A 24,021-nucleotide genomic window follows, 5' to 3' on the forward strand; every position below is an offset into this window, starting at 1 on the left:
GTCATTTTTATATTGTTCCACTCGAAAACAACCCCACAGTCTGCCCACGGCCTGGAAACGTTTCATCTAGCCTGCAGATTTCATCATCTATTATTTCACGTTTATTATCTGCTGCGTTTACGCTTTATTAAACCCACCGCGTTGCTGATTAAGTTTTATCAAGTATGATTATCCTCGTTTTAGATTAGGGTAGAGCCAACTGTGTTCCTCGCTGGTTTCCACGACGAATACTCCTCTCCTGAGGAATTTCGGTCAATTTATCATAAACGTTGTGGAAGCTTCATTTGCATTGGAGTTTATTTTATTTTTTAGAGTTTAGAGCCATCATCTTCGTTATTGCTTTATTACTGGTTAATCTTCGTATAGGGTGACTTATGTATTAAAAAAGAGATGTAGGAAATGCTAAAGATCTATAATATTAATATATTGAATGAAGGGTTTCTAGAACCCTGATAGGAAATCCTTTGTTAGGCAATTTGGTTAATTCATTGGCCGATTGCAGCAAGATCAATTTCTAATAGGTTTTAAGTGATCTTTTATTTTCTTCTATGTCTATTTAGCAAAAATAGAAATTTAGAAATCAGGAATAAAATTCATTATAAGATTGCTGGTGCAATATATATCAAACAATTTTAGATAAGCACTATAGGGTTATATACGTATATTGTTTGACCTGATCTTGGTAAATATGCCAAGGGTTAAGCGTGAACCATGGCATCCAGCGAATATCGAGCATGTTTCCGGGGCCACGTTCCATGGTGAGCTCGGAAACTTTTCACCATGCTAGCGTGAAACGGCGTGCTCATAGTGGCTGTGTGGAGGCTCTTCCCAGAGGGAGAGAGTGTTAAAAGTGCTACACTGGCACAAAGGGGGATACTCCCTTCAGCAGGTATCAAAAGCATCGCGACAGTGTGAAGGGGGATCCCCCTCTGTTGCCAACCTAAAGCTCAAAGGGTTCAATTTCAACGCTTCCGCCGGAATTTTCCCGTGCTTCCTCTATTGTTGGCGAATATTCTGATCAACTTATTAATCCATAATATTAAGTCAGCACTTTTTTTCTCTCTTCTTATCCTCGCCATTTGTACAACCTGGACCAAAAGTTTGCATATGTGTATATTCATTAAACTCGGAAAATTACAACGAAGCGATTATTTCCAGTTAATTTCACACGATATATTACAGTTATTAAGAGGAAAAAGTTAAACAAATTTTTGGATTACAAAAATTTACAATTACAGAATTTTAGATTATAAAAATTTGGAATAAAAAAATTTCTAGTTATGAAAATTCAAAATTTGAAAACACCGCTTTTAAATTAAGTAATTACCGATATAAAATATTATATAAACAGTTCAGTGATAAAATGCTTTTTCAGGTTCGTTTGATAAATCAGATAGAGAAAGATTGATGGTTGTACGTGGACTTCTGTGACTGAGTGTGAATGCGATAAAATAGTTGTGGGAGGATGCTAGAGGAAAAATAAGACACTAATGGCGGTGCGAATGTAGCGAGAATAGCCAAATGTCGTGGCAACGACGAATAAAACTGTCACGGGACGAAGTGGCTCGCGAACAAGTTTATTTAAATTCCACTAATGACGTCATTAAAATAATAAACGATGTCATTTAGGCGCTTCTGCTCTTCCACGATCAGAAACTCCGTAGGAAAACTTTCTCTCCCTGTATAGACGCCATTTTCTGTCGAAAACTTTCGTCAAAATTCGATTCTACTTTTTCGATGAGAAAAAAGTAATAAAGTCTAGAAATTAAAAAGTTTCGAGTTATCAAATTTCATGATATGAAATATTAAGTACAAAATTATTTTGTTGGCGCGGTAATTTTTAAAAATTTTGACAGAAAGTTTTTGGCATAAATTTTATTAAATCAATTTTACTTGTAAAATATGGTAGATCTTTCAATTATTGAAATTTGAAAGCAGAATGACACAATAAAGTCAAGAATTGGTTAGAATTTTATTATAACTTTCTAGGGATCCCTAGGATTATTCTAGGGACAAATTTGGTTTTGATGACAAGAAGTAGATAACTGACATTGTAAAAGCCAGTTCCGGCTTGATGTATTTCCATAAGCCGGCGTGTAGATTTCCGGAAGCCGGCTTTACGTTCCTTCCGCGTATCACGCGTGTCGACAGCCTCGAATATTTTGCATGCTTCCGCGAAAACTCGACGTTGTAGTCGTTGCAGTTGGAGTGCATTACGTGCGATCGAGCACGCGATACGGATATTTCGTAAGGATGGCCGTGGCATAACCGGTGTCTCGAAAGAAATCACGATCTTAACGTTTACAATGTTTATTATCATTCTTATATACTTCTAAATTTTTATAATACGAAACTTTATCATTTTTAAAACTTTTCTAATTTGAAATTTTGTTGTAATCTGTAAAAAAAAAATGCTGTAATCTGCAGCATTTTTATTGTAAATATTTATAATCCAAAACTTTTTGGTTCTTTATAAATTTATTTGTCTGGTTAATTAAAATCTGTAAATATTCTACTCTTCATTCGTACATAAAAAATTAAGAGAAAATGTCCTAATTACATAAAAGAAATGTTCTATTTCTAAGAGAAGCCAGTCACTAGATTTATTAAGAATATAATAACGTCGATGACTTGTAAAATTTGATTTTACTCTTAGAAATAAGAATATGGAGCGCGATGTATATTTTCGTCTGTAACTGAAACCTTCATTGACAAATCGTATATTTAGATTGCATTTCCATTGCAAAATCGGTTGTACAACCGATCTGCTATAAATTTAGATGTGATCCGACTGCTTCTTGAGTAAATCATTCAGCCACGACCCGAATTTCTTTTTGGAACGCGTTGTAATGCAAGAATCCGTGATGCAGAAAAAAGATTTCAAGTAATATAATTATACGATATATCGTGCATCTGGTTTAAATTAAATAATCAGTTGTACGCTAAAAGATATATCAAAAATGTAGCAAGAATTTTTTCATTGATAAGATTCGAGGGATAGCTGTTTGGCATACGCCCAGTTTTTCTTAATTCAATTTTTTCAAAAACAGTTTGTCCTACGAAGAAATTTTATTCTATATTTTCTCTTCAATTTTTTATGAACTTTAATTTGGCTTTTAATTGAAACGTCTATCTCTCTTTATATCAGAGATATTTAAAGATATATGAAGAAATAGGGAAGAATAGTATTTTTAAGTTCCATGGTGGTAGAAATTTGAAAGACGTCATTGAATACGTGTCAAAAACAATTACCACTTTTCGCCTATCTAGAACATTGGCTTATTATGGCTCGTTCATCTACTATCGACATCAATAGCGGCGCTATCGATCAGGGACACGCGATGAGTAACAAATTTCTGCGTAGCTCGTGTTTAATGAACACGTCGTCCTTCCAGCGCATAATGGTTTTTTAATAGTTGCTTGCGTTAATTGGTCGATATTCGGGGATAATTGGCCCACTGAATATTTTAGAAGCTTTTGACCTGTTCCTTTTGATGAATACGATACAATTGATTTCTATATTTTTCTTTCAGTTTTAAAAAAATACTGACAGATATATACAGAGTGAAAGATATAACTAAAACCATTTCAATTATTTTATATATAATGAAAATAAAATAATAAAATTTTTAGTGAAACATAGCTGGGATAAGATTTGAATGATTTGGGGGGGGGCACATAATTTGATATGATTAATTTTATGTTAATGGATGCTTAGAAAATGTGTGGAATTTAAATTTGTTTTTAGGAATATTTAAAAATGTTAAAAGAAACTTCAAAAAATGGTATTTTCCCTTTTTTCGTCTTAGGTTACTTAACGGAAGAAACGGTGAAGCGAAGAACGTGGAACTGTTAAAAATATCGTACGTAGAATTGTGGTTTAGTCTTCACGACAATGTACTTCGCACGAATCTTCTCGTGAAACACCCGGGGCGTTCGATTCGAGCTACCTTACTTCCAGGAAGATTTAAATATTAGATTGCCATTCCGGGAAAGAAGTACCACTGCTTTACATTGCAATCCGGCGATTTGCTTCGCTACAATGAAGCTTTTTCTCGTCGAGAATTCTTATTTCGTTCTAGTCCCACTTCCATGGAATTTACTCGACCTGAAATACCATAGAATATTGGATAAATATTTTATTTCATAACGCTAAAAAATTTTTCGTGTCTAGATAAAATATAAGGATAGAGGAAATTCAAAGAGAGAAGAAAATTTCTATTAAATCGAGAAATTAATCCGAAGTTATGTTTCACATAAATTTATTTCTTATTTATCGATTTCACTAGCATATGCTTTTCAAAATTTCTAATTTCGAAAGGAAACGAAAAGTATACAATGTCTAATATGAGTCTTGTCAGGCGCCATCTTGTCTATCAGTACTCTTTGAGGTTATGTCACATACTGTACTTTCCAAACATTAAGATCAGTAGATACCGTAAAATCCTCAAAGGATGGAAAAATGCTAAAATTTAAGGAGAACGCGTCGAATTAATTTCCATGCCTGATACATAATTTCAAAAGTTTCCAAAAAGAAAATTGTAACTCTGAACGCGTATATTTCCGAGTAAAGTTCATCACCAGGGACAAGAAGATCTGGTGGTTAGGCAGTCGCATTCCGAGACAATGGAGAGAGTCTTTTTCAAAGGGAATGGTAAAAGAATAGGGAGGAAAGGGGGAGAGGTTGTGAAGAGAAAGAAGGTTGGACGAGCGAGTAATATGCAGAAGGTCTCGACCATCCTTTGATTTTAATAGATCGGCCAATGAACGAGGACCCCTCCGTTATAACAGGTTAATGAATAGCCGTCCATCTTAACGCGGCTCTAATGCGAAATCAATATCTAATTATCTTTCGCTGGTCTCCGTGGCCCTTTCTGCCCTTTCCGTTCTCTCGCCGTTGTTTCCAACAATTGATGTCCCTTACCGAGCTAAAAATTATCTGGAATTATTACTGCTAACCAAACAGGCGCGACTAACTTGAACAAAATGGCTTCAAGAGATGAACAAAGCGGCAAACAAATATTCATTGAAATTAATGAAGGGTGCTAATAAAATTATTGCAACAAGATATTCAATATTCAAACATTAACTCAAAGTGGAGAATTTAATTTAGGGAAGCAAATCACAAGCCTCTGGAACTCAATTAATAGGTAAATCCATATTTGGATCTCATGTCTCTTCCTAGCTCTCCCTGGCTCTCCCTGGCTCTCCCTGGCTCTCCCTGGCTCTCCCTGGCTCTCCCTGGCTCTCCCTGGTCATTTTGCATTAATTTGGTACTTAGGATGAGGAATTTAACTTAAGGAAACAAATCACAAGTCGATATAAAAGTTCGATATAAAAAAGTAAATCACAATTCGCCAAAGTTTGATCAACTTCATCCGTAGTTAGATCTTTCTCACTCTCCTCGTTCCTCCGTGGCTCTCCTCTTTTTCCAGCCTCTTTACTTCGCTCCTCTCATTCGGTTTGAACGACAGCATTGCCGCGACGCGACAATTGGTCCTCAATTATGAAACCTCCCTCGTCAGGGTAACGGGTGACCCGGAAAAGAAGGGTGGCGGAAGGCCGCTAAAGGACGCCACGCACACGATCAACCACCCGGTTACTATCCTCTCGAATATGTGTGGGGTTGTGTGTACCCGATCGAATGCTTCGTGTGCATGTACTTTTCGTGTCGATGCTAAACCGATGAAGGGTCGTCGCTATCGATAGGGGACTATCCGTTTTCTAACCGGTAGCTCGAAACTATCTGCCCTTTAGCCATTATTACACACGATTCTATATGCAAAATCAATCATGTTATCGTTAAACTGTCTTCATTTTTATCGTATCCTACTAGCGAATATTAAATAGCCATCGTGTATCAGAAGAAATATTATTCGATATCAAAGATAAATGTCGAAGCGATGTTACTTTTGGATGGGTACTTTTGATACCAAATTTCAAAGATCCAAAATCAAATCACATCCTGAAATTCACAGATGCAAACACAAATTGACATTCATCAAGTTGTAAGCTAATACAATATTAATCAAAGACTTAAATGTAACATAAAACGCTTCTAATGACAATATCTTCTTAAAATCTAAATTTCTTAAAATACAAACATCGAGGCATCTCAAAACTGAGAAGTCTAAATTCTCAAAGCATCCAGCGCATCTCAAGATATCAAATAAAATCTTTTTAAATTCTAATCTTTCAAACTCCCAATATCTCAGAACCTAATCAGTCAAATGCTTCAAAGTTGAAATGCCTAAACCTGCAAACACTCAACACGCGAATACCAATAATCCAAAAGCCACTTGCACTGCCGGAAATTCTCAAAAGAAATTCGTCAAACCTCGAAAATTCCACGTTACTCAAATAAAACCGATCTGATTCGTTTGAAGATAAAGCATGGAACGCGGAAGAGACGATCAGGGTGCGAAGACAAAGGGGGTTACGTGGACCGATAAAAGGCGTTTCGAGTGCCCCCCGCCTCCCCCTGGGTGATTAACCGTGGCCTTCCGAATCAGCTCTGAAAACGAGTGATTTTTAATGAGGTCGAACGTCCGTGTCGACGTCGACAAACAAGAAACTCTCATTCAACCGGCTGGTATTGTCTCCACGATTGCTACCACCGATCTATCCCCTTTTCACCCTCCCCGCTTATCTCCATTCTCCTTGCAACGCCCTCTTTAAGTTCTTGCGCCCTCAGGCTGGCTGCATCCTTCCCCAAGAGTCTTTTCCGTGAATCTTTTCATGCGTTTTCGCGGTGAGCCACGGCCACGAGGGCTCGCTGGGGGTGGCACGAAAGAAAGGGTAGGAGAATGAGGGAGTGAAAAAAAGAGAGAGAAGGGATCGTAACGATCCGACTGCTCCAGTTCCGGTATGTGGAACGTGCGAGAGGGATAATTGCGGCTCGCCTGAAAATCAAAGGGACTTCCGTTTCGTCCGACATTTCCACCCTCCGACGTTTTCGCCCCATTTTTTACCCCTCCGTTCCCATTGCCCGTTCCTCGACACTAGCGCGCCTTTATTGTCAGTGTTTTTTACTTGGGTTTTAGACCATAGTAATTTTCTAGGCGAAATTAGTTTTTGATATTTGCAGTTTGAGTTTCTATTGAATTTAAGAGACGTGATTTTATCGATTGACGATCAAAATTTTCTGCGTATGAGATATGAAATTTGCAGTTGAACCTTCCTGCTTTTATTTGTAATTCTTCCGGAGTATTTTCTGTTCTTGGGTAATTTAATTCCTTGTAAAACCATCAGATTATTTTGAATTCTTTGGCTGGATATTAGAATCGACGCATACGTTACCTCGTTTCAGTCATTTGATACATATTTGAGTCTCCCTGGTTCACCCTGATTATTTTGCACTTGGAGTGTTAATTCCAGTTAAGAAAGCGAAATACATGTTATTAAAATAAAATCGGTAGTTTAATCCACATTTAGATCTCCCTGTCTCTCCCTGTCTCTCCCTGTCTCTCCCTGGCTCTCCCCGATTCTCCCCGATTCTTTCGCTTTAATTTTGTACTTACAGTCAATAATTCAACTTAAGAAAGCAAGACGTAGACCACTAAGACTTAATGAGTGGGTTAACACATAATTGGATCTCCCTGTCTCTCCTTGACTCTCCCCGACTCTCCCCGACTCTCCACGGCTCTTCCCGATTATTTCGTGTTAATATTGCACTTAGAGATATAACACTTCTGTAGCAACCCATTTCCGCCCATATACTCGCCACTGCATCTCATATGTTGTAATGTCTGCATCCCGAAGAATGCATTTAAAAATACCAGGCCAGATATTGAAATCGTATATTGTTGAATAGAAAATGCTTGAAACGTTTCGCATACCTGTCCATAAAAGGAATTGCGATTCCACGAGACGGATTTGGCACAGGCGACTGTGAGGATTATTGTTTTTGAATAAAAATTTTTCCACAAAATCGAACGGAAAGGAAAGGACGCACTCCACGCGGCGAACGGAAAAATATCGGTGACAGCGATCGCTGAAACAATCCATGCGAGAAAGATGAGTCTCGGGTGTCCCTCTCAATTCCATGTTAACTCTCGCCTATAAATCCTGTTGGTTGTCTATGAAAAGAGACTCGGAACCGTGTGATTAATTCCTATAGTCCTCTTTCTGAAACACTCCATTGCTTGGCACACTCGGTCAAACACACATATATCTGCTATAATCTTTGCTAAATATGAATTAGGGTTTTATTCGATGAAATATTCAAGAAAATAAATCAATTAATGAGGAAACATTAGATTTAAAATTAGAAATATAGCAACTTGTGGAATTCATAGTCATTTTGCTTGTTTAAAAAATAAAAATAAAATCTGTAAAATAACATTTATGGATGGTAGAACCGTTAGTGGACAAAAAAGAAATTTAATGTAAACTAACAGTGAAGAATTCCCAGAAATAACATCCATAAATGGTGACCTTTCTTCTTAAAAACAAGTATAAAACATAAGTGAAATATTATTGTGATGAAAAATTGTTTATGCTAATATTTACTAAAGAAAGCTGCAATTTACAATTAGTACAATTTTCGCTCATTTCTCTATTTAAAAAGAAAAAAAGGAGGAACCAGTTGTCTAAAAACAGAGGGATTTCAAAGCTAACTGATATATTGATTATCCTTCCATCAGAGAGTACAAAGTGAAAACGAAGAAACGAGCATGAAGTAGGGAAAATAATCCTGACTGGGGCACGAATGGACACAGAGCCACATGGATTTCTCTGCTTATTGTAAATGGGCCGCGTATATTCGGCTTTGAAGAGAACTCCGTTTCATTTCAGGCTCGTTGGTCTCCTCTCTCTCGGCTTCTCCATACATGTGTTGGCTGTTGATTCCGCTGGAATGCTGTGTGTCCAATATCTTTGATATGCATCGCGAAAAAAATGCTATGGGTCAATCGTGCGATGTGCATGTTAAATGAAGAAATAAGTGAAAAAGGTATCTGCGAAATCCGGAGGATTTTTAGCTTTGATACAGCAGACACATAGTTTAACAGACGTGAACTCTATCGTGGATTCTTTTTCTCTTTTCCTTTCATTCTTACTAAATGTTACATTTAGTTGCTTCTTATTGAGTCACTCTATAATTCCTTCATTCCTTCAATTGATACTGTATGACGATTAGCTACATTTCTTTATGTTATGTTTCTTTGGAGAATTTCAATCATTTTTTTATCCAGAAAGGTTTAGTAACTTTGAATTTTTCTTCTTAAAATATGTTTCCAAAGTCTGATTTTCATATTGGTAATTTGTGAGATATAATCTCTTGGTGTATAAGGATACTTTACAGAATTTTCTATCAGTAGTTATGCATTAATTAATTAACATGTGTTTTACTGTTATATATTTGTTTCTTTATAAAATGCTGTTCGTGACTAATTTAGTTTGATTCTGTGGTTCTGTAAAATTGGTGTACAATCTACACCAAGTTATAATCATTATATGGATTTACAGTCCTGTGTGTATAATTAATGACAAACACAAACTTTAATTCTAATTTAGGAATAATAGAAAATTTTATGACATACGTAACTATCCAATTAATATACCTATTAGCTTAGTTTAAGTTTGTGGTCCTGTAAAATTGATGATAAAGTGTAATGTAAACTTAGCTACAATTAGTATAGATTTATATGTACAATTAATGACAGAATCTGATTTACGTGTAATTTTAAAAGTAACAGAAAACTCTCTCATACGTTGTTTATTGTAAGTAACTTGGTTTTCGTTTAAAATTGCGTAGAAGCAAACTCAAAGAGTTAATTGGCGAGTGTTCTCAAGAATATGGTGAAAAGCAAGACAATTAGAGTGATTGCCCGGGAATAAACCACGTCAACGTGCATACGACTAAATTTATTCCGGTTGATTCGGGAAGATAATGTAATTACGGGAGACGTCGGCGAACGTTCAAATTATCTCCAATGTGCAGCGTCGAATTGAACATATGCGCTGCGGTTGCGAACGATAATGTCCAATAATTTAGGCTACGGTCTATGACAGATTTTGCAACCACAGTGTTACCGAAAAATTACCTTAAAATTACTCTGATTAACAAATTACATTTTGTATCTCTTTAAAAATAACGCTAACTTTTCACTTCCTCAAATCTTTGCCATAATATTAAAGAATTTCCTGGGTTTCACAAAATTAGGTTTAAGCCTAATTTCGCAAAATCACACATTCTTATATCAACAAATCTTGACAAATACTAAGTATCCCAAAAATTGTATATCGCTTCCAAAATTAGGACCAAATGAAATTTTACAAAACCATGAATCCCAATGAAACGTATTAATTATAATAATTTGGAAAACCATGAGGAAGCACTAACTATTCTAAAAACGTTCGATTACCTCGAAAAACCTAATCACAAATAAATTTCAACAGATTTTAGTTTCTGTTCTTCGTTCTGCAATTTTATAGTCAAAAATTGGTTCCCCTCGATTTTTAGTTTGATCTTTCGCAGAGAAAGGAATAATGCACGATCCGTAGCGAAGACAATAAGATCAACGGGATGAACGTTACCCGTTTTTGATCTTGAACTTTTCAAAGGGTTTGCCACACGTTTGACATTTAGCGGAGGCACTCGGTTATCTACTTTAGAAACCGGCGATCGATTTCTCGACATCATTCTATAACCTTTGACCGAGATGCTTCGACGGATTGAATTACTCACGTTCGTCCAATTACACCCAATTTCATGAACTTGCTACGTATCTCCATTATTCCTCCTATCTGATCAATCAGGATGTTTGACCTAAAGGCTGGTAGAGTCAGGCGATTCCTTGAGGATATTTCATATAAACGTCTCTGGGATTATTATTATTTTTTATTCTCACTGTCCATCGGTACTTTTATTAACATTAGTACCGTTTCATGTTGGTAGAATTTCTGTGAAAACGCACAAAATCGATAGCACGTTGTGTATAAATGTTTGTAACAAATTCGGAAAACGAGAGAAGATGTTTCTCGAAGAGGAAGATTTAAAGAGGATTATCGAAGAATTTCTTATTTCTTACTTTTTAGTCGTTCACGATGGTGAAAATGGATATTTCGGCTGAAACTTTACAATAAATTTAGTTAAAACAGAAGAAGATTCGAGGGACGAAATTTAGCCATGTTTTAGCTAAAACTGTGCAACATATTTAGGAGACACAGAAAGTTATAGTTAAAGATTGCACGATGAAATTTTAAATATTAGAAAATATTTTATTTGCCACGGTATTGGACTGTACGTGGAAATACCATATCACGATTCGTGTGAAATCACTGTAATAAATCCGAGAGGCAATCTTACCCAAGGTGAAATTTTATTGGTGAATTCCATTGGAAAATGTGCTTATTAAAAAATTCCACCGTGTATAATCTGGCTGCAAAGCGGAAGAATATTGGAAGGCATTCCAAAGTTTAATAAGACTTCCATCTAAACTCTTACCTTTCGTGAATCATTAATTTATATATGTATATCTATTACAAAAAATAAATAATGGTACTCGTGGTAGTGAAGAGAATGATAACTTTATCAAACACAACTGCCAGCTGCTATAAAATGTTATACATTTGAAACATTAAGTGAACTCGAGCTTTTGAATAAATTAATTATAAAGTTTTAAACAAGTTTGAATTAATAATTATAATGGCTTTCAAAGAATCTTGTTCTTCTTACGTTTACAACAGAAATAAAAATTTCATAATAATTGAAAATCATCCGTTTAACTAAAAAATATACTTAGCATCTGCCTTATCATACACCATATTTACCATTTACCTTCTTATCTAGTTATTTATGGCAGACAAATAGGTGCAAGTGGAAGCACGATCGTCAAACGGATCTTAAGGAAGGCGACAAATCCCAGATAAGACAGTTACGCGTAGAGGATTAAATTGAAAAACCATTTGAAATGGCGTCGAAGAGACACGGAGAACCGATAGAGCACCTAATTGCCGCAGAAAATTCCATGCTTAATCCTCGGTCGACCCCTAGAACGACGCTAGTTTTCTCCTACATACACACAGGAAGACACATACACCTGCCTAGCCAGTCCTTTCACGCAAGTTATTGGAAAAGTTGGAGCACGGGGGTTCCTATTGGAGGGCGGACACTGTGCGCATTTTTATGCGGGACGGTGCAACAACCTTTGTGAACGAAAAGCCCTGGAAATATCATTATGCCGCTGTGAATTCGCTGGAATGTTTGCACGTCTCTCCCACCTCGTCATCCTCGCCATTATATTTTACAAACTTTTATATTGGATGAGCAGCTTGTTCGTTTGTTAGTTTCTTTATTGCAGTTACGGTTATTAATGTTACTCTATTCTGACGATCGGATTATTCCAGTGAAATTTGTAAAAGATCGAAGGAGGGAAGATACTTTTATAATCTGACGGGACAGAGCCAAAGGGAAATTATGATAACTGGGAAGTAGAAGATATATCGGTAACATCGATAAGGACGTCGTTAGTTAAGAGCCATTTGAAATACACTTCGGACCTGGATTCTCCAATTATTCGATAAAATCAGATGAAAAAGAAAAAAAATATGGTGCTAAGTGTCGAGAGAGTGCACTCTCACCGGACAATTAATTTTCAAAGTGTCTGTCTCGCCGACGGAAGTTGGACAATTTGCGAGGCGGTGATTTTCGGAAACAGCCGCGGAACAAACGAACGAGTGCACTCGTAGTTGCCGAAAGCGACACTCGCGCGTGGAGTACGCGTAACAACGGGCAAACGACCTGCACAACTTTTGGTCCTGCGTCCACGTAAATCAATTCTCGCCTAATCTCCACGGATAACTGTAAACAACTTCGTAGAGAGGTTTGTTACATCTCTACTACGTGACAATACTATACGTGGTCTTTGTTTAACAGTAGAAAGATCCTTCTGCATAAGAAGAAGCGGAGAAAGAGAAAATCTGTCCGCTTAAACGACTACGAGTTGTCAAAATAAGAAAATAATAAAAATGACCGACGCTAGAAAAGTACAGGAAAATTGAACAAGAGGACAACTATGATGCGATGTAATCTAAGATTAACACTTTACCGATCGCTAGCTTAGACTCTTCAATACCATTCTTTTCGTTCATCGCGAACGGTAAGTTTTTCAAATTGGTATAAAACTGTGGGAGCTTACAAAGCAACGCAACTGAGCAAGGTACCTTAGTACTAAATAACAAATTACTGCTCAAATAATGAGAAATGTTGTCGGCGACAAAAAGCTGATTAATAGGCTATCGATCGATAAGCGCCGACGACAAAAAGCTGATTAATAGGCTATCGATCGGTAAGCGTCGGCGACAAAAAACCGATTAATTGACTATCGGTCGGTGAAGTGTCAAGAAACGATGTTGGATACGAAACACGCGTGTGGTTCTTTTTCTTGCAGTGATACCAACAATGGAATCATGAATAGGATATAAATAATGGGTATGCGTGGCTACATGAAACCTGGAAACTGGAAAGATTTTCTCGAGCGTAGCAAATCGAGGAGAGACGGAGATATTCCTGTATTTTTCTTCGATAGGATTATAGGCGTAGCTTGTGCACGGACGAGCAGGATTACCCAATAAGCGGCTCTTTCTTTTCCCATGGCCGATTCCGGGGCCGATATCTTCCGAGTGACCGACTCCGCTACGGAGTCGAAAGTTCTCTTCAGGCTTGTCCAAAGCCCACTTCAGAATGTTCCTTTTATCGGAATCGCATTCTAGGAGACTCTTTTTGAGTGTTAGAGACATAGACACATACAGTATCTCTTTAGTACATACATTGAACAACGTTAATTCTTCTTTTGAGGAAGAGCCTTTTTTGGGAATTGTTGGAAATAGAACGAAGGTAATTATCGTATTTGTTTAGAAATATTATTGCGATATGTATTGGATCTTGGAAAATTTCATAACAAATTTTTCATTCGCTTTTCCTTCATTTGTTATTCCAATTATTATGTTCAGCTTGGTCTCTGTCTTCTTCAAAAAATTGTAAATTCAAAAAATTGTTCTTATTCAAAAAATCATAACCTTTTGCTTCATCCTAATGAGAAGATGACAAGAACTGAGAAATCCCGAATGACTTGGTGTTTTCCTATCTGTGCATTCCATGTTTTAGGTTGATGGTAAAGCAGTGCCAAACAGGTTTGAGTGCATAGCCCCTTGTTTTCGAAAAATTAATAAATTCTTTCTATATCTGACTTCATAAATTCTTTTAAATTGATATTATGTCTTTTTTAATATTAAATCTTTACAATTTATTTCGCTAAATTTATTTTTATTTATTACTGCATATTCTTACAATTTTGCGGGTGGAAATTGTAACGAAAACATATGAAACGATAAATTGCTGCTCTTGCCATATCCTTGTAGATGAAAGACATCGGTCGATGTCCCGTCACTCGATCCTTCAACTTCAAATCCCGCAACACCACTATGGCTATTATGATTTATGAAACTAATAATTAATAATTTCCACCTAAAGAATCTTCAGCGAGAAGTTCATCAACTGCTCAATTTCAAAATCGCTCGTTTATGCAAGTAATAATTAGTTACCTGGTTTTAAAGGATTTCTCGAAAGTTACCAGTCGACTTGCAGGAAGAACGCATTCTCGAAGTGGTAGACAAATTCTGAAAAGTTTGGTCAGCGATTCGCTGCTGAAATCGAAGGTTACAATCCGCGAGGACGATGTCAGGCTGGCGTTATTAATTTATGGAAATGCCCCTCTTTCGCCAGTTCGAGAAGGTTACCGGCAATTTACCTTGTTAATTGCGAAAGTTTGACGGCTCCGTGGCTCGTGCCCTGGTTATTAATGTCGCCTACTCTCTACGCACTTTGGTAACGCATGCCTCGTATAATTTTTTTAAAAATAATTTTTGATTGACGATTGATTGATGAAAATGATTCGTTTGCTGCAGAAATATTGCGAAATGGCTTTTCATTGTTACGAGTGTAGAAAAGTTTGCTAGCCAAACTTTCTGTTTGGAAAAGAAGCATGACGCACATGCTGCGTCATTAGGGAGACCGTATTCGTTTAGAGTTTCATGTCTAAAACGACAATCGGTGAATACACGGTATTTTTCTCCATCATTTATGCTATTTTTAATGTTTCCAGACATTTTGCACGGAAATAAGTCACTTTTCATAATAAAAAGGACTATGTCAAATATGTCGCAGCGCCAGATTGAAAATATTGAACGATCAATTTGGGGCAAATCGTTATGAACTTTCAAAATTTAGTAGAAACAGTCTAAAATAGATTAATTAAGATATTGCATTTTTCTTTTAGCAAAAATTGATGTCTAGTCACATGTTCTGCTGCGGAAATAATGTAATTCCCAGACAATGAATTCGTGTGATTTTCCTATTATAGAAGCATTTGATCTATATCGAAGGAATATCAATTGGAACAGGCATGTTCAAGGGATTAATTCTGGTGTTGCATCCCTGACATCGTGTGAGAGTGGTTGGAATCGATATTAAATTCCCAAAAGCATTTTATGAATTCAATAAAAGTGACCTAGTTGAAGAGGAACTGTGTACGATGCTTGGTGAAAGTGGAACAAGATAAATAGAATAGTATGTGTGTGTGTGTGTATGTGTATATTGTAATGGTGGAAGAGGAGTTGCCGAAAATTTTATTGCATTCGTCCTCCGCTGAAAGATTCCACTTAAACCGGTAACCGTATATAGAAGTTTTATAAAACTCCATTGAAACATAACCTCTTCAAAGAAAGCAATCTCCAAGTTTATTAAAATCTGAGGACCATTAAGTAATACAAACCTCAAACGCTTCTTTTATTTCATAAATTTGATTGGTTGTAAAGAATTATGGTGACTCCTCTACCCATTTCCCACATCCGAGCTCGCATTACCTTTACAATTGGGATTCCCATTTTTAAGAACCATGTAGACTCTAGGTTCTAAAGACCAGTAAGACCCTAACTTATGCAATGGTTCAACACATCCGCTTCTAGAAACGCAAATATATTTGACGTCTATTTGCTTTGAAGAAACGTACTACTAAAAGAAAAATCGTTCAGATAAATTTAGGACACGAAAGATTAACGAAGAATCTGAATAATTTACGATCGGGGTTATTAATGTTATCGTCAGAACCTCCACTTTCAAAAACCAGCATCTAAAATTAAAATTTTAAATAAGACTAGAAAAACTAAGATCTAGTAAGAGTCTGTAATCACTCTAAGCACAAATTATTTGGCAGTAAATAGTACCAAGTTATCCAGTAGCTTAAAAAAGGTGGAGGAATCGCGATGAATCCGTTAAAGGGAAAAAATTGGACATGCAGCTTTGTTGCAATCAACGGCTCGCTTAGAGGCCGTATTAACTTGGTAAAAAGCTAGTACATTGGCGCAATATATGTCACGTATTGTACGTACTTGGCTGCGTACATACGGGCTACAGGCACCCCCCTATACTTAGCTGCGTACGTACTTCTCACCGTACTCCCGTATGTACATAGACCGGGTAGACATATAGTGAGTGCACACTGGCGTGCATCGACCTCCAGAGGGGGATAGCGCTCGCACACAGAGACCCAGTGTAGAAATGTGGTCAAACACCCGGACAGAGAGGGTTCGAGACCGAGTGAAAAAGAAGAGTGTGGCTCCACCCACACACCTTCGTTCAGGCGCGTGCGCGTTTATGTGCGCGCGTGTGTGTAGAGTCAGAGAGAGTGCACAGTAGATGAATTCAGTTCAGTTCGAGCTACTTCAGGATCGTGAGACGCAGGCGCGTTGACCGAGCATCGTATTGCAGGATCCATCCCTCTCCTCGTACAGACTGCCCTTTGTTTCTGAATTTTTCCTGTGGCTCTGTCTGTCTCTTCTTCTTCTTACCCTCCTTCCCCGTCTTTCGATTGTCTAGTTTCTTCTTTAACTTTTTTTTCCATATATAAGGTGTTACGAAAATATGTAGCTGACTAAATTTTGATGTAGGGTCAAACTCTTTTGTAGGCATTTCGGACACCTTCGTAATAGCGAAAGAAGGTTTTGTAGATAGTTGTAAGTTAGGAAGATTCTGTTCGGGAAAGTATAGAAACAGGTTTTCGTTACGTTGGATATTCGTGAAATTGGATCCCTTTTCCTTATCCCCTGTTGTTGGACTGTTTAATTTCTTCTGTAGACTCTTTTCGTCTATATAGGATGTTGAAACAATACGTAGATGATCAAATATTATATCCTTATATATTTCTAAGATTCTTTTGTTCACTACTAAGAAAGAGCAAAATGTGAACCTAATGCTAATCTACTCCAAACTAAAGTTTAGCCACCTATGTGTCTTTCTTTAGATAGCATCCAGCGTTCATTCTTCTGATTGTTCTGAACATCACATTGAGTGCATGTAAGCTTTTCCCTACATGTAGGATCGTTTCTTGTTTCTTCTTTGAACCTCGACTTTGTTTCTTCTTATTTCTTCATTGTTTTATTTGGATTCCATTTTTCCGTTTCCAATTCTTTGCCCCTACCGTGTTTGCCTATCCTCTTTTATCTCTTTTGTCTTTCTCCAAAGTACACATCAATAATTTTTGTACCGTCTGCCCTTTCTCTATATACTTCGCGTCCCTTTTTGAGTATACTTCAGTTGTTCTTGCCCAGTCTGGCCTAACATTCGGTATTCTTCTTTCCCAAGAATGCTCTCGCCTCCCATTCCTTCTTATATGCCATTCTTTAACCCATTAAGAATTCAGATTAAGAAAATTTTATCCTTATTTTTTCATTAGACAAATTATTTCATTGAAATTTTTTGTTTCATCATTGAGATTATGGAAGATGATTTCAAAAATATTTTTAATATCTCTTTCTTCACTATACTTTCGTCTATCTATATCCTATAATTCCATATACATAAGTCAAGATATTTATACCACCGTAACCACCTAGTTATCTAGTATACCTCTAGTATACCTAGTATACCTCCGATTTATCTAGTATTCTATAAAACACATATATATTCTGTCTCCTTTTTCCAATAACGTAGCATTTACGCATTATTCCACAAGTCCTTAATGGGTTAAGCTTCCACAGTTTGCTCTCTTGCAAAGCATACTTCATTTATCCTTACTCAGTTTTCCCCTCGTCTTTCATCTTTTCTTCTTCCATGCACGCTTCAAACTCTTTTTCTTCTTTTACACATCTTTTCTCATCAACTGGCCATCCCACCACAACCTTCCCATTCCTCTCCTCCGGTGTCCTTGTCCGTCCTACTTCCCCTTTCTCCCACCACCCAGGCACTGCTCTCCCCACCATAACTGCAACCTATCCCCACCACTATCACTGCATCTCCTTCCAGTGGACCACAAACGATCTTCCTTCTCGTTCCCTTTCGTCCTCGAATCTCTCCCACCGCCGTACATTTTTTCGACCCCGAACGATGCCGAACGTGCGTACGCCTGCGTACCTGCCGTTACTACTTACTACTACGTTTTACTACTGATACTTCCGGGCTACTACGCGCAGCAGCGTAGCTTTACGCTGTTCCACCTTTACGCTACCTCCCTCCCCTTACCCGCTGCACTCTTTGACCATCCTTCCACTTTTTCTATATTTTGTCGTGGTCAACCTATCTTCATACTGCACCATCGTTTTTCATCGTTTGATCTAATCGAGCAAAAAAGACCGATTTCTTTGATTTTGGTTTTTGAAGGCTGATGTGAGTACGTATTTTAGGTTAGAAATTGGATGTTACTGAGGTTTATTTGACGTTTGAGGTTTGGTTTGTGAAATTTTTAGGGTTTCTTCATTTTTAGGTTAGAGAGTTGACCGTTATTGATGTCCCGTGTTACAAAACCATACTTAATATTTGAGGTTAGATCTAGGAAATATTGAAGGTTAGTTCTTACATATAGAGAATAAAATATCAATTCAGAAATGATTTGTGATACATGATGGTAAAATTATCATGATATCTTAGTTTAAAATTTCACTATATCAGTTCTACCAACGATAGTTAGAAAATTTGCTTATATCAAATTTAGATTAGGGATTGATAATTTTGTATTGGACTGAGCCTCGCATCGATAACAATAGCATTAGTCATAACAGTTACTTACGTCCTTATCATGGAGTTTTCAAGTAATTTTTGGTATCGATGTTCTCGTTTCATTTTATTCTCCATTGGGGTTGATTTGAACGAGAGAGAGAGCCAATGGAGCGGTGCCAAATTGAAACAGAACCGCGGTAAATCGGCCGCCTTGAATCCAGCCCAGCGGGACACGTTTCGACGTTAGACTAACCCCCTGCCCTCCTTCCACGTTTTTCAACCCTTCATCGAATCTCTTTCTCTCTCTACCTCAGAGCTGCCCACTTCTCCACACTCCGTCAGCCACGAAATAGCCACTTGAAGCTTTGAAAGTAATTCATTTAACGCTTCACGCTGCGTTAAAACTGCGCTGGCCCTGTGAATGATTAGCGAAAGTGAAATGATTTATAAATCTCCTCTTTCAGTTTTTTCTCTTTTACTTTTCTGATTATATTTGGTGAAGAATTTTTCACATTATTTTTGAATATTTTAATATGCTTTTACTAATGATATATGATACAATATTAAAGGATCTTCTTTCTAGATGAAACCTAACCTAACTTAAAGAGAGTGAAATGTTAGACTACTCCTAAGCATGATTTTGTAAGTAATATTATAATGACACTATGTTGAAAGATTTTCTTTTACGAAACCTAATCTATCCCAAATCTGAAGTAAGGGAATCATCTATTAAACTATTCTTCCATGACACTATTTTCAAAAATTGTTCTTTAAGGTGAATCCCCTTGATAAATGTAACCGGAACGAAACCTAGCTCAGACGCAAAGTAAATGAAGAGTCCGTTAAACTCTCACATCTACTTTTGTCAGTAATATATGGTACTAGTTTTAAATTTTCTTCTATAGCGAGTCCCCTTGCGAAACCTAATCTAACCTAACCTAATCCAAATGAAGAAAAATCAGTGTAAGTTAGGTCGAAAAGCAGTATTAAGCTTAATTGCGTCGTGATTTGTTATATAGAATGAAGAGACGATGAAAGATTGAAAAAGCAGTCGCGATCAGCGAAGCGATCCAACAGGGTTCTCGATACCGGGACCACGGTTAATCGCGTTAAAACACTGAAACAACGGTAAAACGAGGATCCACGAGGCGGAGGCGTGGACACACAGCTCAGGACACGTAAAATCCGGCCGTTCCTGTGAAAAGGTCGTCACGCCTGCGCCAACAATTTCGTTCGAAACTCAATGAAACGCCACGCTCTAATACCAGCCACGCTAAAGAAAAAGTGCTCAACCTCCCTTCTCCACCTCCCATTCAAATTAATTCCTCGTGAAATAATTTGCCTAATACTGAGAGAATAAAAGACCTTGACGACCTGTATTTTCGTTCGAAAAGAAAAAAGACGTTGGTTTTTATAACGGCTGAAAAACGAGGGGAAATTTTATTTTCCAAACACGGTGCTTGTTCGGTACAAACTGAAAAAAATTAATGGCTGCCTCTAAGACAATTCACCAGGTTGCTGAACGCGATCTTATGGAAGATATAGTGATTTCTGAATGAAGTATAATAGAAGTTTTATTTTCATCGTTTTATTTTAGGAAACGACAACATTTTTGTTCTGGCTGCGTCACGGGCTGCCAGGAGCAAGGATAATGAGAAAATAATTGGTTCCCAGAGTTTGTATATGGAAGAGAATTGCTTTCCAGAGTGTTCGCCCGACCTCGATTTGTATCTGACCCAAAATCCAGTTCCGCGTGATTTCGAAAACACTTTGTTGAAATATGTGAATATTCATATTTCGATACAAATAATTATCCTGAAATTCACTAGTATCTACTCGTAATCTATGGAAGAGGAATTTTTTAAAATTTCCCCATTAACATTCTATTCTTAACTTCATAGTTTAATATTTATTGCTTAAAAAAAAGAGCAAAGTTCGAGGTTGTAATACCCTTTATTAATACGTTTGTACCCAGTGACGCACGCATATGCGTCACGCGTATATTCCACTGTGCGTCTGACAACGTATAGTGTCTTCTACTGTGTGTTTCAAGGCACACGCCTATGTCTCACGAGTATATTCCATTGTGCGTCTGACAACATATAGTGTCTTCTACTGTGTGTTTCAAGACACACGCTTATGCCTTACGAGTATATTTCACTGTGCGTCTGACGACTGTGTCTTCTACTGTGTGTTTCAAGGCACACTGCTATGCTTTACGAGTATATCCAACTGTGTGTCTGATAACAAACAAGTACTTTCCACTATGGCTCTAAAAATGTACGAATATATTCCACCGTGTATCTATGGACCCATACGCAAGCGTTATGAGTATATTCTCTTGAATATCTAACGATAAACGAGTATTTCCTACTGTATACTCTGATAACAAATAGTTATATTTTACTATGCATCAGTAGTCGCCCTTTCAAAAGAATTTGCTATTAGAAGAAAAATCTTCCAAATACAGAGTTTTGCTTCTGCACACATCATCACTACCATAAATAAATGTATTCTCGCATTCATACGCGAATTTTGTAAACCTAACCTCCAAATTCCACTCCAAAATAATTCCACAGAAAACAAAATAAATCTGTCACAAGAAGCAAGAACCTGGGACCTTAGACGATTAACCTGGACCCTACCAATGAATGCAGAATTCGTGGAAGGGACTCGGTTGCAATCACAGAAGCGAAACATTAACGTAAGGTCCGCTAGCGCCATTACAGGCATTCTTCCTGCAGCTTGGAAGCGCAGCTACCATTAACACCACCGTTACCACCATCAGCACCTCCGTCACGGGTAACATTACTACGTGCAGACGCGTACGAGCCATTGCACCTCCTCGCCAGAGGCGAGAGACGACGAGATTTTATAGTGGAGGGGGTTGTCGAACCCTGTAGGAGTTGCTCGATGGAGAAAGAACGGCGGAGAAGCCAGGAAGAGGGACAAGGAGCCACGTGAGAGATAAATACGTGGAGAAACAGGATGAAGACAGTGAGAATTAGGGTTGGTTAGGTGGAGAAATCGGAGATTAGAGCTGGCTGGACGAAGGAAATGGAAAATTATGAGCGGAACCAAGGTAGAAAGAACCAAGATTCTGCACATGATAAGATGATGAAATGAAAAGAAGTTGTAGCAAAAGGTATGAATGAACATATGACCAATATGTTTTTTGTAAATCATCTTTTATCCCAACTTTTACAGAAATTAAATGACTTACAAATTTATCAACCAAATGTTTAAGAACTATAAAGATACCAGGATTACCTTAATTGTGTTCCGTTTTACAGATTACCATAGCAAAGGTTACTATACCAAAACCAGTATATCGCTATAACAAAATTTTTCAGCTTTAGACTAAGATCCTAAAATAACGAGCTGCCTAACTTGTGACATTATAAATTCCCCTAATTAAACAAGCAGATTACAAATAACACCAGAGACAAAGGATCCACGACAACATTCAAATAATAACGTTTGTGTGTCGTTAAGTTGGCAGACAGAGGAACTAGGATTGGACCATTTCTGTGTAAAGTCAAACAGCGTTGCAACTAATCAGCAGTTGAAGGAATAAGCAACTTACAGCCAGAGAAGAGGCAGGATTTGCGGTGGGGAAAGTTGGAAAGAATAGCAATGCAGACAGAGAAAAGCGTTTATGGCTTACATAAAGGAAGAAGCACACAGGGGATCGGGAACTGTACAACCGTTCTGTGTGCGTGTCTGGTGGATAAAACGAATTGTTGGGAATGGTAGAAAGATGTCAAGAGACGCGGCGAGTTGGATGCAATTAGAGAAGAACGGTCTGCATCGCGAAATAAAAGCCGGATAAATGAATATCCTCGAAGCAGGGTAAAATGGGTCGAAGTAAAAATAATGGGAAGATCGATGACGAGGATCTGTTCTCTGAGGCGAGTATGAAAGATGGAAGAAGGAACATGGTTGTAAATCGTGAGAAATGAAGAGGAGGAGAAAGGACCAAGCACAAAGGAGTATTGATAGTTCTGGATGATGAAGAAGAGCTGATAGAGTCTAGGTTGGATCAGGCGAGCTGCAAGACGAAAGGAGATGCTGGTGAGAAACAGGTTCTCAGATTAGCAGGAAATCTGTTCTGCGCGAGATTCTCCAAGACTCTGTTCAATTTTGCATCACATAGTACAAGCAATTCTTTCAACCCTTAATATATTACATATATAATATATTACACTAAATCTTAATATTCCTTAATTCCTGTTTGATCTCACAAACTCCTCAATGCACTCATCAATAGCCTTGTAATAAATCAAAAAGCAAAGGAACCTAACAAAATCTCAAAGAAGCCAAGTGGAACCTAACCTAAAAACCAGATACACCACATCGAAGAAACTCAACAATCAGCGACAACAAAAAAGTCGCGGTAAGAAGAAGCACATCCCGATTCAAAGAAAAACCTGCACAGAAGGAGAAAGAGGGAGGGAGAGAGAGAGAGCATAGCAGAAATCAAACGGCACAGAGAGGTGCACAGAGCTGGCAGAACGCGTAGACGTAGCCAGAGAAACCCGGCAGCCGGTGGAGCGAGACAGCTATAACGTACAGACAGAGATAAAACGAGTGGAACAAACGAGGGGCGGCAGCGTAACCGAGAATCACCGCGAGAGACAGAGTAAGTTAAGACAGGGGTGGGAGGTTTGGTCGAGGATAGTGGTGGGCTACGGTGACGTCACATCGGGTCGATACTCACCCACACTCCATTTCCCGGTGTCGTGGTGACCATGGGGGCGCAGGCGCAGCCTCGTACGCTCCTGAGCGCTCCTTCCCGCCATATTAGCCAGCATGGGGTAGGCGAGGATGTTCTCGAGGGGTGATACGGGCTGTTTCTTCTCCCGTAAGGTAATCCGCGTACCTGCGTCGCGTGTCCGGACCCCCTGGTGTCGTGTGCGGTTTCCACCATCGAACGAGAGAAGCCTAATTTGGGTCTCCCTGTGTGGACTGGCCGGATAGTGTGCTAGGGTGGACCGGTAGCCCAGTTGTGTCGGAGGTCTGTAACG

At 38.0% G+C, this 24,021-nt stretch overlaps 1 protein-coding gene and 1 long non-coding RNA gene across 2 annotated transcripts in view; one reads left to right on the plus strand and one right to left on the minus strand.

The window, feature by feature from the left end:
- The window catches only part of LOC132914692 (rho GTPase-activating protein 100F), a 61,572-nt gene that overhangs the window by 22,989 nt on the left and 14,562 nt on the right, over positions 1-24,021 (plus strand). The window lies entirely within an intron of this gene.
- On the minus strand, positions 3,810-23,815 carry LOC132914703 (uncharacterized). Its single transcript, XR_009659654.1, has 3 exons — positions 23,715-23,815; positions 19,065-19,409; positions 3,810-4,108 (listed from the first exon to the last, which is right to left on the minus strand). It is a non-coding gene; the product is annotated as an uncharacterized LOC132914703 (long non-coding RNA).

Source organism: Bombus pascuorum, chromosome 15 (assembly GCF_905332965.1).
Source record: "Bombus pascuorum chromosome 15, iyBomPasc1.1, whole genome shotgun sequence".
NCBI classification, from domain to species: Eukaryota; Metazoa; Arthropoda; class Insecta; order Hymenoptera; family Apidae; genus Bombus; species Bombus pascuorum.